The sequence below is a fragment of the Marmota flaviventris genome, chromosome 6 (genome assembly GCF_047511675.1).
Source record: "Marmota flaviventris isolate mMarFla1 chromosome 6, mMarFla1.hap1, whole genome shotgun sequence".
In the NCBI taxonomy this organism is placed as follows: Eukaryota; Metazoa; Chordata; class Mammalia; order Rodentia; family Sciuridae; genus Marmota; species Marmota flaviventris.
The window spans coordinates 83,638,438-83,647,955 of record NC_092503.1 but is presented as its reverse complement, the minus strand read 5'-3'; the positions used below and the strand labels follow the sequence as shown (position 1 = coordinate 83,647,955).

At 37.0% G+C, this 9,518-nt stretch overlaps 1 protein-coding gene across 3 annotated transcripts in view; it reads left to right on the top strand.

Moving 5' to 3' along the window:
* The first annotated feature begins 246 nt into the window (after positions 1-246).
* Myo6 (myosin VI) overlaps positions 247-9,518 on the top strand; it is a 138,730-nt gene continuing 129,458 nt past the window's right edge. For 2 of the 3 annotated variants that reach the window (XM_027928224.2, XM_027928222.2), the window contains exon 1: positions 247-460. The gene's annotated coding sequence lies outside the window, so the exon portion shown is untranslated. The remainder of the gene's footprint in view (positions 461-9,518) is intronic. The other variant, XM_071613248.1, reaches the window with a different exon arrangement.

Sequence of the window (9,518 nt, the reverse complement as noted above, 5' to 3'; positions counted from 1 at the left end):
ACGCCTTTCCGCGGGGTGGCAGAAGGGTTCCCAGTTTGGCCAGAGGCAGTCCCTCCCAACGCCGCCAAGCGCCCACCCAGCTACAGAGGCTGGGCGCCCAGCCACCCTGGCGAGCCGAGGGCGGGGCGGCCCAGGAGCCCGAGCCCCGTCCCGGAGCGCGCCCCCGCGTCCGGCGGGCCCGCCCCGGCCCGCGGGCCCCCGCCCCCTCGGGCGCTCCGTAGCCGTGACGTGCGCGCGGCGGGGCCGGGGACTCGGAAAGGCGCCGGCCGGCGGGCGGAGACCGGCCCGGGATCTGTCCGAGCAGGAAGCGTGCGCAGCCTGGCCGCCGTCGTCGCCCGGTCCTGGTGCCTGGCTGCGTCGTTGCCCTCGTTCCTCAGCCTCATCACCCCTCACCACGCCCTCCAGCCTCACCGGCGACAGGTAGCCCTGCCACCGCGCACCTGCCTTCGTTCCCTTGCCGGTGAGTGTGGCGCTGCCTCAGCTGCGGGGCGCCTCGCTTGCCCGGGCCAGGCTCTGCTCCGGGGCCTCGTCTCGCTGCCCCCGGTCCGAAGGCTGGCCTCACCTCCCGAGTCCCAGGACGGGAGGAGCAGGTGATGGGAGGGCCCGGGAGGCGCCGCTCGTCTTGGTGGCACGGGTGGTTCTCGTTTCTGCAGAAGGACAATGAGAGTCTTCTTTCATGGGTTTATTATCTCCAAGGTACCTTTGTTTCTTCTCTGGCTCCCAAGTAGAAGCCGAGCACTCAGGTGTCCACTTTTCGCTTGAACACTCCGTGATAGTTTTATTTTCTCATTTGTAAACACGCTTAAAATTCAGTGCAGAAAGAGTGTGGTTTGTTTGCAGATGAGAAGATCGAATGATACCATTAATAATTTAGTCATGTAGGAGACCATGTTGGGATTCTGTAGAGCTGTATTTTTAGTCTTTAGGTAGTTCGGTACCTTGAGTATTTACTTACGGATATGGTCCTGAACAAGAACTTTATCAATTTCCAAGAACGCCTTAAACCGATTAAAATGCTCCAACTTTGGGTTTTCATTTTAAGTAAGAAATAATTTGACACGATTAATGCTAGAACAACCGTGTCAGAAATATTTTCCTACCGTTTCAAAAGACGTATTACATTTTCTCTGGCATACTGTTATGTAGGAGAGAGATGCTTAAATCCTAATGTACCAGTATTATTGGATAGTTAGGAACACTGCTCCAACTTAGTAGACTATGATGCATCCGAATAAAAGTTTCATGCTGTTATGCTTTGGTGATATAGATGCAATATGTCAAAATATCTTTGGAGTTTGAGAGTTTTAAAACCTCCTAAAGTTTAGCTGGAAATATCTTCACACCATAAAATGTGCATCTTGAACTTGGACTGGTAGTGGTCATGGTACAAAGGTTGGCAGCAAAACAGCATTTCTGTACAAATTAACTGAACTTCATACATGTTGTGGTTTTCCAGTTGGAAAATGTTTAGCGAAAAAATTACCTTAGTGCCTTCTAGCATTAATTTCAGCAATCGTCACAAATAATGCAAAGTGGGCTGTAGCCAGAGCCTGAAACAATACAGCCGTTCAGAATAGCTCACTGACTTCAGCTCATTTTGAGGATTTTTCAGTTCACAGGAGTTACATGCACAGTATTAAAAAGGAGTCATTTTAGTGTAATGCAGATTTGCTCATTGCATTTGTATTTTCTTTGTGACATGTTATATATTATTCTTTAAGCTTTTAAAGTTACATCTGTGTGTGTGTGTCTGTGTGTGTGTGTGTGTGTGTGTGTCTGTCTGTGTGGTGCTGGAGATTGAACCCAGAGCGTTGTGCATGCAAGGCAAGCACTCTACCAACTGAGCTATATCCCTAGCCCTGTTTTCAAAAATTGATTGTAATAGACAGAAATAGAAGCATGATTGTTAAAAGATTATTATGATTAAAAGTCACATAGTATATAAAACTATATGGTATTATAATATACATTTACTCTTTATTAAAGCCTAGAAACATAAATAAGAAAAATGAAGTTATAATATTTAATGCAGTTTATTAAAAACAAAGATCATAAACCATAACCTATGTAGCTTATCTGAAATGGATTTTTCCCTGTTTGTGTTTATGTGATCAAGTTTTAAAATAACAGTGACCAGGAAATCTGAGAGAGGCTGAAGGCTCTTTTCTCATCCTGTTGTGACTTTGCCTGGAGTCTGTGGTGTATCATGTAGCCCATTGTTTAGACATCTGGGCTGTATCTGGGTTCTAAAATGCAGCTTTCTTTAGAAAGGCTTAAAGATTTTGACCATCTGAGGTTTAAATAAATATAAGCACTCAAACATTTAAAAAAATGAACCAAATATATATAGCCTTCTGTTGGTAGTCCAACCTCTATCTTGAATATGTAAAATGTTAGTTTTAAAATGTTTTCAGGCTTGAGGTCTAGCTCAGTAGTGGAACACTTGCAGTGTGCTGGAGGCCTTGAGTTTAATCCCCAGCATTGCAAACAAAACAAAAAAACACCATTTTCTAACCTCTGTGAAATTTTGATTTCTCTATATTAAAGTATTTTATTTAAAAAGAAAAGATTGAAAAAAGTATTAAAATTTAATAAATCTCATACAGTTTTGTTTGTGATCCCCATTATGAGATAGTTGGTAATACTTTTTGAACTGGTAAGATTTTAGTAGTGTAAGATTTTCATCCATTTATTAGGCCAATCAAAGTAATTTTCCAGATTGGTGGTCAGAGGAGAAAATTAAGACTCAGAGAATAAATACTACTCAAGGTCATGTAGCTTAAGAGGGGCAAAGTTTGGATTGTTATTTGAGTCTTTGGATTGTGACAGTCCACCAGAACAGGTTGCCTTGATTTCAGATCACTTAGTGAACTGTTGAAACAAACCTGCAGAACTGGTATGGAGGTTTGAAGAAGTCACCCAGGAGTCAATGTGACAGGCCATGAATGTGGTTCTGGAACTAATTTAGAATTCTGTGTCTCTTAGTTCTCAAGGTTATAGCCTTGAACAGTGACAGGATGCTGCCTTATCATCTCTTGTCTAATTCCTGAATGTTATACATGTTATGTGCTTTTTATTTTGATAGGTTGATGGGAATCAGAATTAGGCTGTAATCAAACATTGAATTTCATTATAGCCAAAATGAATAGTATAATGTTCCTGGTTAAGATAGAACTTTAAAATTGTCCTCAAATGAGATAGACAGTTGCTCATAAATGTAGCAGCTATCTTGTAAATACTACTTAATTAAAAAATTCTACATAATTTGTGCTACTCTTAGAGGAGAACCTGTTTTAAGTCTTCATTAAATCATCACCTATATACACTCCTAGGACAAATCTTTTTTATTGTTCCTGTTTACTTCAGGAATTTCCCTTAAGCCCTAATAGGACAAAATTGAGCACATAAAGCCCCTCTTTTGTAAGAAATTAGGAGCCATACTTTACAGCAGTAAAGTATAGCTAGATAAATGAACAGAAAAATGGACTGCTGAATTTGGTGGCTAATTTTGCAGGTTGTTTCCTTATTTGAACTACTAGGAATTTTGCTTCTCAGGATACTCATTCAAATGTAAATACAAAACTGTTATCCAATGGCTTAATATAAATTATAAATAGATAATCTATGACACATCTACTTTTTTGGGGGGTAAGTAATTAAGACTTAGAGTACATAAGCTTGAATTCAATTTTTGAGGCATTATATAATGTTCAGAGGTATGAGGATCTTTTGTATTTAAAACAGTTGTGGGGCTTGGGATGTAGCTTGATGTATGTAGGAAATTATTTCATGTAGCGCACTTGCCTAGCATGAACAAGGCAAGGTTCTGGGTTAGATCCCCAGCACCAAATAAATAAATAAATAAATAGACAGTTGTGTTTTTATTTGATGAATTTTAGTGTATTGGCAATAATATGAAAACACAAGTGTTAGAAATAAGTATTAGAATATCTTTATGTTTAAGGTTTTCAAAACTGAAGTTTTTTTTCTTATTGTTCAGTATAAGAATGATATAGTGGTTTAAGAAATGACCTTATATCCACCAAATTTTTTTTCCCGTGGGTTCTGAAACCTAGGAAGTAAAACCCAAAGAAGAAATCAGGCATCCTTAAAAATCTTGCTCTTAATAAGAGAGGAAGTAGTTTTCTGTGCAGAAAGCATGTGTCAGATGAAACCAAAACATTAAAGCACATTAAGCACATTCCTTCCATGTATATTCACACAGGGTGAATATTAACATTTGTGCTGAGTAATGTGCACAAAGGAAACTCCTGACAAAAACACAGGTATCTTTTGTGTTTGTTGTTACTTGTTATTTTATTTGAAAGCAGCCAGCTGACTAATGTTTACAAGGTGAGATATTTTGTGTGGTAGAATTTTGATTTCTAATATATGTGGATGAGAATCTTTTTCAACAAATATTTAGTGATAGCCCACTGTGTTTCATAAATGATTATAAGTTCCTCCCTACCCTGGTAGATCTTTGTGTGTAGAAAATAGGAAGCATGGCAAAGATATATGAAGGTAAATTGAAACAATCCATTTAAAATCTGAAGATGAGCTGGGCACAGTGGTGCGTACCTGTAGTCCTAGGTACCCGGGAAGCCTGAGTCAGGAGGATAATTTGAGTCCAGGCTGGGCAACATAGTGAGACTCCATCTCAAAAAAAAAAAAAAAAAATGTATAAACTTGAAATTGTTTATGCCAAAAGTTAATACCTTTATATTTATATGACATTTTATTGTTTTGGAAATCATTTTATGTACACTTGATGAAGTAGATGTAATAAATTTATTGCTGTTCTACAGATGAGAAAATGGAGACTCAAAACATTAAACATTATTTAAAATTAAGTAACTTGCTCAAGGTCATATAGCCACTTTGATTCATCTCTGAGAATAGAACCTTTTTCTGCCATAGTAGTAGGCTCTCCCCCTATACTTCTCTACTTCCTATGTTTGTTAGGATTATTAGTCTTTTTGCAGTGACTTATTTCATTTTATGTCTTTAACTCAGATAGTTCAAGAAGTTCTAAAAAATCAGGATCACTAAATTTTGTAACAGGTTTGTTTTTAATAGAAGGCAGGAGATGGGCATGACACATCATTTATGGAACTACTTTAATTTTATTTTTATATTTTATTTTTTAGTTGTAGTTGGACACAATACCTTTATTTTATTTATTTATTTTTATGTGGTGCTGAGGATTGAACCCAGGGCTTTGTACATGCTAGGAGAGCGCTCTACCACTGAGCCACAACCCCAGCCCAACTACTTTAATTTAAAAAATATATTTTTAGTTGTAGTTGAACACAATACCTTTATTTTATTTATGTTTATGTGGTGCTAAGGATAGAACCCAGTGCCTAATGTGTGCTAGGCAGGCGCTTTACCACTGAGCCCCTACTTTAATGTTTTTAGTAGACTGATAGACTAAGATTGGTAATTAGCTTTTCTAATTAAAATTAGTTAACTAAAATCAATTAGTTAAAAAAGGAGAAAAATGTTCTGGATAAATTTTAAGAACAACTTTGATTACTTGGCGTATTAGAACTGATCTGCTGATTATGACTTTTTTTGTAAGGACTCAATTAAGAGTTGAGTTGTGTCTATGATGGATACTTTATTCCTTCATTCATTTAAAACATATTTAAGTGTCTGCCAGAGCTCAGACACTATTCTGAATGCTGGGATACAGTGAGTAAGACCAAGTCCTTGTGCTGAGTGACATTGTATTGTTGTTTTGAATTAAGTTAATTATAGACTCTTCATACTGGTATGTAATCAACAGGGCTGACCTTAAAGTTGAGAAATAGACAGTTGTCAAAGTGCTACAGTTTTAAGACTGTTGAAAGACTTATTTGCTCTAAAATATCCTGCTTGTCAGCTGTCTGCTGTAGGTGCCTCTGTTGGATTATAGCACTGTTACCATCCTGCTCCTGATAAATAAATATGTTTCATTATTTATCACAGTTTCAGGAAACAAGGCTAAGAGAAAATAAATGGGACCTTGGGCTTGTGTTGATGTTGTAAGGGTAAGAAAGGGTTGGCAAAGCATAATTTTAATAGTATCTATTGTTTATTCAACTTTTGCTATGTGTCAGATATAGTGCCAAGCAATTATCTTATGTATATTAGCTCAGTTAATTACTAAGTCACCTCAGAGACATAAGAGGCATTATAAAAAAAAGCCCCCCCCTTTTTTTTTTTTTTTTTTACAGTTTAGGAAGTTTAGGCAGAGATGTTAAATTTGCAAGATCATAGCCATCACTTGCTATCACTGGAATTCAAATCCCTCCTGTACTTAGTATGCAGTAAATACTCATGGGGAAAAACTCAGCACAGATTTCTGGTTCTACTATGTGAGACAGGTCTTATAAGTGAAGAACTGAAAGGTGGGAGGTGGGGTAAGTCCTGAGAACTTGCTGGATGAGTGATGGAAATTGGAGGGGGTTTGACAGGACCCTGCTTGGTCTACAGCCCTGGAGCTCCAGAGTTGCATTTAAGTACAGATGTCTGGTTCATAGGTAAGAGGACAGGCATACCTAAGGGGGTCTTGATTTTTGCCACTCTGGGTTTCAGCTTTTTCATCTGTAGAATGGAGGCAACAGGGGTTGGAGGGGAAGGGAAGGGACATGGGTTATTAATGATGGTGGAATGTGATGATCATTATTATCCAAAGTACAGGTATGAAGACACGAATTGGTGTGAATATACTGTGTATACAACCAGAGATATGAAAAATTGTGCTCTATATGTGTAATAAGAATTGTAATGCATTCTGCTATCATATGTAAATAAAAATAAATTAAATAAAAAGTGGCAACAGTATTACCTATCTGCTGTGGTTCTTCGAATGATTGAATTAGATAGGGCACATATCACACTGCCTTGCACATAGTTAATGTACATTATTGTTGTTACGTTACTGTTTTTTTTTTTTTTTCAGATCTGAATTTGCTTGTCTTTGTGATTCTAGAATTGGCAGCAGTCTAGACCAAAAATGGTTCAGAATGCCCCTGTAGATTGTTGCTTTTTGCCATGTTTAATGTGAAGTTTTTATCCAAAAGAAACAAGAAACAACAACAATATAGTAGAGAATCTTTAAGTTGGTCATTGTTAAGTATTTCTGAAATTTAGGTTTATGTCAAAATTACTTGGGGAACTGGCAGAAATATAGGAAGGTGTGGGTGGGGCCTGCGTATTAACATTTAACAAGCTTCCCTGTTGATTTATATGCTTACCAAAATTTGAGAACCATTGGCTTAAACCTTTTATTCCTTCTGTGTGCTTTGGGAGACTTCAACAATAACAACAAATCTCTTGGGTTAACTAGGCAGTGTCTGGTAGAAGGAAGTGAAATATCAGTTAACATCTCTTGATGTTTTTTTAAACTTATTTGGGGTTTATAGCAATCATATTGAGAGGACAGCATTGTGTTAAATTTCACCTAAATTAAATGATACTGATTGTTAACAGCTTATTAACCAGCTTAGTTTGAAAGTAAATTACTTATGTTTAATAAACTATTATACAAATATCATAATATGTAAATTTGTGGTTGTATAGATATTAAGAACTTTTTAAAAGTTTTAATTGAATTTCTTTAGATAGGGTATTGTTGAATAAACAGATCTGGTGTTAGTTGTATCAGGCAAAATACTAACTGGGAAGAGATTTCTTCCTTGAGGGTTCAAGTGAAGAGACTGCAGAGGTCAGGGAAAAAACAAGTGTCAAAGCACCTAGGGACTAGCAACAGCAAGAAGCCATTAATTCTCCAGAGATAAGCAGAACTGAGAGCTGGCCTTGCAGAGGAGAGCTGTGGGAGCTGTGGCTTGGAGGCATTCAGGAAGCAGGAGGAGGTTCCTTGACCTCCTTCTCCCTCTGCTTTTAGGACTTGACCAGTGACTGCAATTCCTGAAACCCAGCTCAGGAGTCCAAGTGATGACAGGCTCCTCTTTCCAGGGTAAAAGCAGGATAAAGATGTGGTGATGCAAATGGAGGCTAACTAGGATATTAATTAGGACCTTTGGGAATCTGTGCCATATCCTTGGTGCATTTTAAATCTCTTTTAGCATTGTGATATGTCTGTGAGATGCTTGGGACTACTTGTCACATGCTTGCTTTTATAAAATAGTTTATCCACTTTCTTATATAATCAATTGTTTTAAGAACTTTATATGACTCAATGAGAAACAATCTAGGTCTATTAACATAAAGCATTGGTATTTATATATCATCATACTTTGAGGTTTTCTGAAATTTTCTTTGTTAGAAATAAAGAAAATTTTATTCTGTTTTCTTTAATAGAATAATAAATGGTTTTCATTAGAAAATTTTTTAATGACTAATATTTTAAAAAATTGGCAAGACAATTTCTTTGCATTCTGGAATTTATACCTCCTATTCACCAGGATATTTTTGATAACAAAAATACCAAAACATAGTGTTGATGTAATAAGTTAATAGGAGTAAGACTTATGAAATAATTGTTTGTCTTCGCCAAGTTCTTTTGAGGACACATTAAATTTCTATATAAATGTGTTGCAATTTATTTGTTTAGTTGTCTTCTGCAAATGCCAATTTTACCTTTTTTTTTAAAACAACTTACTTTTTCTAATAACTTTTTAAAATTTATTTTTATGTGGTGCTGAGAGTCGAACCCAGTGCCTCACACATGCTAGGCAAGTGCTCTCCACTGACTACAATCCCAACCCCTTAACTTCTTCTTTTTTTTTTTAATGCTAGTGATTAAATTAAGTATATGCTAAGCATATACTTTACCACTGACCTACATTCCCAGCCCCTAGTTAATACTAATGCTGGTGAAAAGTTCATGTTCATTGTTCTGGATTGATTACTTGGTAGAAAGGGTTTTTTCTTTAAAGAGATGGCATGAAGGATGCTATATATAAGTGGTATTCCTCCCAAAACAATTAGATTATATGCATATATATTTCTCCTTTTCTTGTGGTTTTCAGGGAAAAAGAAGTATAAGAACTGGTTTCCATCTTCCAGAAAAGGCAGAGCCCTATTGCAAATTAAGGGTTGAACAAATTAATCAAATAAACATCTGGCAATGAGAATTTAGCATGAAAATAAAGGATAACTCATTGTGAATGTTATAATTGAGATTTTAAAAAATACATGTTTCTCAGCTTGTCTTTTTTAGAGGAGTATGGTATCATGAAAATAGAAGGGAGACCAGTAGAATATAGTAAGGGAACCAGAGGGAGAGAGGAGGAGAGGAAAAGGGGAAGTGCTGGGGAATGAAATTGACCAAATTATATTGTTATATTGCATGTGCAAATACGTGACAGTGAATTCTATTATGTATAATTATAATTCACCAATAAAAAAGAAAGAAAGAAAAAGAGTATGGTGAAAATGAGAAACCGGTTTGGAATCAACCAAATAATACCTGTCTTTGTATTATACTTAGATATTTTCTGTGTAAGTGGGATTTTTATTTATTTTTTAAAAAGGAGACTTCAGACTTTTGTGGGATATTCTAAAAG